This window comes from Talpa occidentalis, unplaced genomic scaffold (genome assembly GCF_014898055.3).
Source record: "Talpa occidentalis isolate TD23 unplaced genomic scaffold, MPIMG_talOcc4v2.1 talOcc4.4, whole genome shotgun sequence".
Lineage (NCBI taxonomy): Eukaryota > Metazoa > Chordata > Mammalia > Eulipotyphla > Talpidae > Talpa > Talpa occidentalis.
The window spans coordinates 7,101,921-7,110,343 of record NW_023604295.1 but is presented as its reverse complement, the minus strand read 5'-3'; positions in this window follow the sequence as shown (position 1 = coordinate 7,110,343).

The window sequence follows — 8,423 nt, the reverse complement described above, 5'->3', positions numbered from 1 at the left end:
GAGTCTGCGATGGTGCGTCCCCCGCGTCCCGCGCTCAGCTGCTTTCACAGCACGAGTCTCGGGATAAGCTCTTCCTGAGGACACGCCTCAGTCCCATGTGTGGAGGAGCCGCCCCTGCCTCTACACACACTGGACCTTGAAGGGGGACACACATTGTAGCATTGTCCCCCCAAAAGGGTCAGGTGGGCTTTTGTAGCAGCGGGAGGGGCGTGGAGCAGGTGTCCTAGGACCCCGCGCAGGCGGCTGCAGGCGCGTCCCGGAGCCCTGGGCGGCTTCTCAGGCTTTCACTGCGCGCCTGCCAGGTACCGGGCGGGCCGGGCTGCCGGGGGGCCGGGCTCCCCGGCGTGCTCTCGTGGTCTCCTCTCTCTTCTGTTTCTCTTTCTGCTCGTTCCGTCCTCTCGCTCGCCCTCGTCTCGTAGTTCTCCTCCACGCTGGCCAGCCAGTCTCAGCCAGGTGGACCCACCACGCGCCCACCCCTACTCCAGCTGTCGGGCGTGCATTTAATCGAATGGCAGGAGGGCGGACAAGCCTGATACTTTACTCACCCTGCAGCTTTTCTCGGGGCCCAGAGTCGGGCTCCGTTGGCACCTCCATGTGGGAACAGGTCCTTGAGGCGCGCGGGCCTCAGAGCGAGTTCACGGTACAGAAGGGGTGCGGGTGACTAAGTGAAGCACCGGGAAGGCCCTGGAGACGGCAGTTGTGTCCCTGGCTCAGGCCTTTGCCCCTTTTCTAGTCCCAGTCGAACATTGAGTGCCCCATCGCCCTTTATGTGACGTCGAAGGATGCAGTTTGAGGGGTGTCGTCCAGCTACCTCTGGATTTGTCTGAGAATCTCTTCTTACTCTCAGAGTGAACGTGGAGCCGCTCCCCTCCTGCTGTCCCGGGAAGTCTCCCCCTCCCCGATGCACCGCACCCTCGAGCGCAGGGCTGTGCTCTAGTTCACGCTGGCCCTGGCGACGGGCAGTTCTCCATGTGCACACGATTAAATGGATTTTTTCCTTTGCTTACCCATTTGATCCTGTTTTGATGACTCTTCCCAAGAATCCAGAGGGGTGGGGGATTACCCCCTGCACCCCAACAACATTCAGCCTGGGAACCTTTCTATGTTTGTGTTTTTACTGAGTCCTCAATTTTTTTTCAAAATGGGCAAGAAAGTTGTAGAGGCCAGGAGTGGCCACTGAGCAGGTTTTCTAGGATCCCATGCAGACCGGGTAAAGGAGGAGTTCTGGAGCCCTCAGGGGTTTTGCAGGTTTTTTATTGGGGTTCACCAGGCATACGGCAGGCAGGGGTGCTGGGGTGCGGGGAGGCTGGCAGTCCCCCCAACCCCCAGCAAATCCTCACTCTATCTGGGCTCTCCGGTGATCTCTGCTTCTGTTTCTCTGCTTTTCTCTGCTTCTGTTTCTCGGCTTCTCTTTCGGCTTCTCCTAGCGTCCCTGTGACGCCGCCCTTAAAAGCCCAGTCTCAGCCCAGGTGAATCCCATCCACCTCTGCCCATACCCTACTCCAGGTGCCCGCCATCAGGCATGCATTCAGGACCACAAGGATCCATCATCTATCCTGATGGCGGGAGGGCAGAAAAGGCTGACATTTTTCCTTACCCTACAAAAGTGAATAACTCATCTCTGATCCCCAGAAACTGTGAGACCGCCCAGCTGCCGCGACAAATGTCACTCACATCCAGGCTTTCCTCACTACCTTTTCCCTTTGGCTGTCTTTTCATTTTGGGTTCAGTAATCACAGGATTACTTAACAGGATTACTTGTGGGCCATATACGTAAAGGCAGGTATTTGTGGTGGATGTTTCTAGCTCTCCAAGGGTAAATTAGGCAGGAAGCAAGGGTTACGTATGTCTTTCCTGTGAAGGATATGCCGGTTTCCTGCCCTTCCTGCCTCTGTCCCCCCTGGAACTCACGTTCTAGCAGAGGACACTTGTGGATGGAGGAGTAACTGATGAGGGCAAAGCAAAGGAAGAGTAGGCAGAGTAGATGTTACAAGGGAAAAAGGCCTTGGGGAAGAAGAAGTAAATAAAAAATATTAGACCTCAATGGCTGCCTGAATTAAACACACCACTCATCCCCTTGTTTTAAATGGCGTGGGCCCACCAGAAGTTACCAAGGGGAGAGTGAGCAAAGGAAAAAGAAAACATTTTCCCATCTCTTCAGAAGAATGTCCATTTTTGCAAAAGATTGGAATTAGTCCTTAAATATATAACATAACTTAGTGCCTATTTGTATAAGTGTCTCTATAGTCTATTCACAAACTTCATAATGCTTCGCTGCACTGGAATTTTCCTTAGAGAGGTGATTGTGAGTTCTAGAGAGTAAGGATACATCCTCCACTCTGGAATCTTCCTAAAAGACCTCCACCACTACCCACGTCCAGGCTGTCTCGGCGCCCATCTGTACCTGCACGTTTGTCTGGCACACTCCAACATACCCTTCTTCTAAATGGCAAGTTCCAGGGAAGCAAGGTCTCTTCACCACTGTAGCTGACACTGTGTTTAAGGTAAGTGATCAAGTGGGACATGGAAGGTACAAACATTGACTGGATCTACCGCTAGGGGGCGCAGTCACTCAGTTTAGGTTCCCAACTGGTTGTGTTTTAGAAATAATAAATGGCTGTGTCCGGAGAAAATATGAAGGCAGCGTGTGAAGCGTGTGACTGAAGATTACATATCCTTACAGTTGTTAGATTTAGCAAATGAAAATACAGGACACCCACCCAGTTCAAAGTGAATTAAATTTTAAATTCAGGTAAACTGAATAATTTTTATTTATTTTTTAAAGATTTATTTATGCATACAAGAGCTGGGGTACAGGCCAGAGATGTGGGGAGGGGGTGAGAGGATCCACCAGAGACAGAGTGGGGAACAGAACAGGCAGACTGACTGAAATACACTGCTGAGGGGAGCAGTGGGCGAGACAGGAGAGGTCCGCTGCGCCATGTGGGTAGCTCCCTGGCCAGCCAGGCATCGAGCTCGTGCTGCAGAGGCTGCGGATTGCTTCATAGTGTGGTACTTAACCCCTTGCGCCACCAGGGAGGCCCTAAACTGAATAATTTTTAAGTATGTCCAAAAGATTGCATGGAATATACTTAGACTAAACATTTTTTTATTGTATAATGCTTCGAAGACTCTGATATTTTACTAAGAGGTGATTATGTGATTTTTTTTTTAGTATACAAGTATATTGTTCCCTCTTTGGAATCTAGCTGGTATGTTTTACCACATAAACACATCCCAGTGCCCCATCTGTAATTTCAAACAGTTTATGTCCCATGCAATATTGAGGACATACTTAAAATATTCATTTATTTGAAAATCACATGTAACTGAATGTCCTGCACTTGATCTGGCTACCCTAGTAATGTGGTACTAGTTAGGGCCCCCGTGTCCGTCCCTATAGCTCGGTGATTTCATGCTGGTCTGTTTTTCCAGGGTCCCTTTCCTGTGCGGGGGGTGGAGCTCATGGGCCCTTGATCTCCCCTCAAAGGATGCCTGGGCGGGAGAGTAGCTGCTCCAGATGTACAGGGAGAGGGGCAGCCCAGACCCCACAAACCTGCCTGCTCTAAATAGGTTCTGCCACTCGCTGCAACAACACAAAACATATGAGACTTAAATGGGAAGGAACTGAAAGGTTGTAAAGGCAGGACAGGACACAGTGCAGGTTTTCTGATCCCATGCAGACCGGGTAAAGGAGGAATCAGAGTCCTCAGTGGTTTTGCAGGTTTTTTATTGGGGTTTCACCAGGCATATGGCAGGCAGGAGTGCTGGCTGGGGGGGCTGGGAGGCCTGCCCCAGCAAGTCTTCACTCTATCTGAGCTCTCTGGAGTTCGTTCTGCTGCTCCTCAGCTTCTCTTTCGGCTTCGGCTTCTACTGCTGCTGCTGGCGTCCCCATGACGCCGCCCTTAAAAAGCACAGTCTTAGCTCAGCTGAATCCCATCTACCTATGCCCACACCCTACTCCAGGTGCCCGCCATCAGGCATGCATTCAGGACAAGGATCCATCATCTATCCTGATGGCGGGAGGGCAGAAAAGCCTGACATTTTCTTACACCCTACAAAGGTGCAGCAAGGTAAAGAAAAGGAGAGCCAGGCTAAATTTCTCAAAGGAAAGGAAAATTTATTGCGCCCCAGGCGGACCTCACGGACCCAAGGTGGGGGTCCGTGAGGCCGCGCCCATTGTGAGGAGAGATGTCTCTTTTATAGGGTGAGGAGAGGTCAGGCAGGAAAACTGGGTTGGTAGCGGGGAAACAAGTTTAGGGGGAACAAAGTTGATTTGGGTGGAGCCGAGTTGTTTTCTCCTGTTTATGGCTTCAGTTTAGGTTTGATGGTATCAGTGGTCCTGGTGTCAGGGACATCTTGTTATTTTCTGTGTGGGCTTCCTCATTCCTGGCCCCTGCATTGACCTTTCAGGAACTTTATTACAATTAGGAAACAATACAGGAAAGGCAAAGAATCTAGTTTCTAAATCAAGCACCCAAAGTTACCCGTCCCCTCATGGGTAAAAGTCCACCCAAGCAGAATTGGCCCAGAGCAAGGCCCCAAAGCCTGCCCCAAGTCTAAAGCACCTTCCAGTGGGGACTTGTGGGTCTGCTACTGCGAGGGCCCACCAGCTGAATAGGCTGCCATTTTGTCATCTAAACAAGGTCAAAAGGGCCCATCCAGTTAGGAACAGGAGCCCAACCCTTCTGCCCTTCAAATCAAACAAGAGCACAAAGCTGGGTCACACTGGGAAGGTTATGCATCACAAGGTATGTCCAGAACGCCCTGGGGGCTGAGGACCAATGCATAACACGTACTCCCGACTTATACATCACCAGGTATGACCAGGAACGCCCGGGGGACCAAGGACCGATGTATGACAAGGGACCCCAGAAGCTGATCAGTGGCGCGCCGTGTTGATAAGCTTAGAACCATGGCTGCTTCTAACCATCAAGTAGATAAGAAGTGCCTGGAGGGCAGACTCACCAGCCCTAATCTTCTACACCCTTCCCCTTTCTTTAATCTCCTTCCCCTTAATCTCCTTTTGCTCCTCCCCCTTACAACCAATTACGTGTGTCAATAAAAGGGCCAGGATCTTGCTCTTGAGCAGCATCCTGCATTGTGCAGCCTGCACCACGACTCCCGTTTGTCAGTGTGGTGTTGCCCAACACAACAGGGACCCACAGAAAAGGATCAAAAACAACCAGACAAGTCTGGGAGGAAAAAAGCAAAAGCAAAATCAAGACAAAACCTGCCATTGTCCTCACCCTCCACGGGTCTCCCCCACATCTGTGTCACCCCGTCCACGACCAAAAGACAAGCGCAGTTTCTTCACGTGTCTCTAGGCTCCATGCGCCTCCTCCAGGTCTCCTGGCTCCATCCTGCTCCTTCCTCAGTCTCCTCTGCAGCCTCTTCTCTCCCTGCTCAGCTCCACCCTCCCTTGGGTGGGGCAGGGAACCTGGACCCTCCCCCTTCCCCGGGGCCCCCCTGTTACACAGACAGGGTCCGCTGCCCGAAGCAGGGCTGCTGTGTCTGAGACGTGCTGCCTGCGGCTGTTCTCCAGGAGTCAGACTCCTTGGGAAGGGGCAGGAGCAGCTTTGCGGGGCAGCCCTGTGTGGGGTGCGGGCGGCTGTGTCTTCGCCCCACCAGCCGGGGCCCTCCCGGGCGGGGCGGCCTCTCCGCGCCCCTCTGCTCCCCTCAGCACCCCCACCCACTGGTCTCTTACTAGGAGACAGAGGCACGCGGGCGAGTGGATGAGCCCCCAGCCCCCCAGGGCCTCCCTCGCAGGGGCGGACCACGGGCGTCCTCTTGCTCAGACCAGAGCCCAGCGGGCGTCCGTCCGTCCTTCCTTCCGCCCTCCCGGATCGCCTCACACCCGGGGGCGCGGCCTGGCGTCTCCCCGCGGCCTCCCCGGCTCCCCAGGGCTTTAGGGGAGGCCCCAGATCCCTCTCCTGCCCAGCGGAACCCCAGCCGGAGGCCGTGGCCCTGCCCGCCAGCGTCCCGCTGCTCCCCACCTGGGTCTCCCCGGCCCATCGGCCTGGAAGACGCCCCGGTCCGGCAAGACCCCGCTTTGCCTGAGGGCGCGGCCTCCCCCCTGCAAGGCCTCCCCCCTGCGTGGCCCCCGCCCCCCCACTGCGCTCGTCCTCCCGAGCGGGGCGCAGCACCGGCGCCCCCAGAGAAACTGCCAGCAGGGGCGCCCCGATGGCCCTGCCCGCCCCCCACCCCGCCCCCCCGCAGGGCAGGTCCCCGAGCGCGGACCCCGCGCTGCTCCTCGCCGGGGCGCCCCTGGCCGCGCCCGTGTCTGGCACCAGGGGGCGCTTCACGCCTGTGTCCAGCTCCTTTGCTTCGTCCCCGTCGTCTCGCCCTGAGGCCGCCGTGGACCCGGGGCGGCTGCGCACCCGGCGTGGGGGGGGGGGAGCCGCGCGAGGTCCTCCCGGGCCGCCTTCGCCGGCCTGGACTTCGGCCCCCGGGGTGTGTGATGGACATTCGTGCGTGCGTGTTTGTGTGGATGTGTCTATGCATGTGCTGTGTGTCTCTGTATCTGTGCGTGTGTGTGTGTCTTTGTGTGTCTGTGTATCTGTGTGTATGTGCGTGTCTGTGTATCTGTGCGTGTGTGTGTCTTTGTGTGTCTGTGTATCTGTCTGCGTGTGTCTGTGCGTGTCTGTGTATCTGTGTGTGTGTCTGTGTGTGTGTCCGTGTATGTGTGTGTCTGTGTGTGTCTGTGTCTGTGTGTATGTGCGTGTCTGTGTATCTGTGTGTGTCTGTGTGTGTGTCCGTGTATGTGTGTGTCTTTGTGTGTCTGTGTATCTGTGTCTGTGTGTATGTGCGTGTCTGTGTATCTGTGTGTGTGTCTGTGTGTGTCTGTGTGTGTGTCCGTGTATGTGTGTGTCTGTGTGTGTCTGTGTGTCTGTGTCTGTGTGTATGTGCGTGTCTGTGTATCTGTGTGTGTGTCTGTGTGTGTCTGTGTGTGTGTCCGTGTATGTGTGTGTCTTTGTGTGTCTGTGTATCTGTGTCTGTGTGTATGTGCATGTCTGTGTATCTGTGTGTGTGTCTGTGTGTGTCTGTGTGTGTGTCCGTGTATGTGTGTGTCTGTGTGTGTCTGTGTGTCTGTGTCTGTGTGTATGTGCGTGTCTGTGTATCTGTGTGTGTGTCTGTGTGTGTCTGTGTGTGTGTCCGTGTATGTGTGTGTCTTTGTGTGTCTGTGTATCTGTGTCTGTGTGTATGTGCGTGTCTGTGTATCTGTGTGTGTGTCTGTGTGTGTCTGTGTGTGTCTGTGTGTCTGTGTGTGTGTCTGCGCGGGGCAGGCGTCTGTGCCAGGTCATCAGGGAAGCAGGGGCGTGTAACCACCACTGGTTCAACACCCCAAGCTTCCTTCGCCACAGCAGCGCACGTCTTTAAAAGGATGGGGAAAGCCTTCACGTGTCCTGGCAAGTGGTTTGGGCGTGAAATGAGAGCAATGGGAAAGCTGGGGACAAAGACACCCCGGGAAGCAGGCGGTCTCTGCCCATCACCGGAACTCGGCAGGCGGTGCCCACCCTGGGAGGCTGGATCGCCTGGCACCGGCCCACACGTCCCGGGGAGCTCGTGGGCCCTTCTTCAGCCCCCTGGGTGGGTGCCCAGTGGCCGTGGACGCAGCCGTGCTGGGCCCACGGCCTGTCACCGAGGCCACCGTCAACCCCCAGCAGCCTAGATGGAGCCCTGCACGCCACATCCTTCACACACACACACACACACGCACACCCCGCTCCACAGACTGAGCCACTGCCACCTGCGGGAGCAACAAGTCACTTTCCCTGGACTTAGTGCCTGGCGCACCTCGGCCCACCCGCCTCAGGGGTCAGAAGAGTGGACGGTGGCATGTTGCTGTGTTGAGGTAGCTGCACGCAGGCGACAGTTCCGAGACTTTCCTTCCCGGCGCAGCCCCAGGTTCACACTCACCCCCAGAGCAACCACCAGAAGTGGACGGCAGAGGCTAGAGGGGGTGATGGCCGTGGGGCGACCCACCTTGGTGCTGCCACTGGTGCCACAGCAGCTGGCCACTCTGCTCGTGCTCAGCTCCTCCAGCTGACCGCCAGGCCCCCTCCTAGGGTACATTCTTCCAGAATGTTCTCCACCAGTTCCCATAGCTGCTGAGGATCTGATTCCTCTATTGATTAGTTTTCTGCTCTTACTCTAATAAATTGCCAGAACAGTGCCTCAAAAGGACACATATTCATTACACGACAGGTTTGGACATCCAGTGGTTCAAAAGTCCAAACGGGGCCTCAAAGGACAAAACGAAGGGGTCAGCTGGAATGAGTCCTTTCTGGAACCAGAAACAAGAGGAGCATCTCCTTGAATTTTCCAGCTCCCAGAGGTCACCCGTGTCCCTTGGCTGGTCGCCCTTCTCTCTTCAAAGCACAGCCTGGTCTCAGGCCCCGCCGGCACCCCTCTGACGCCCT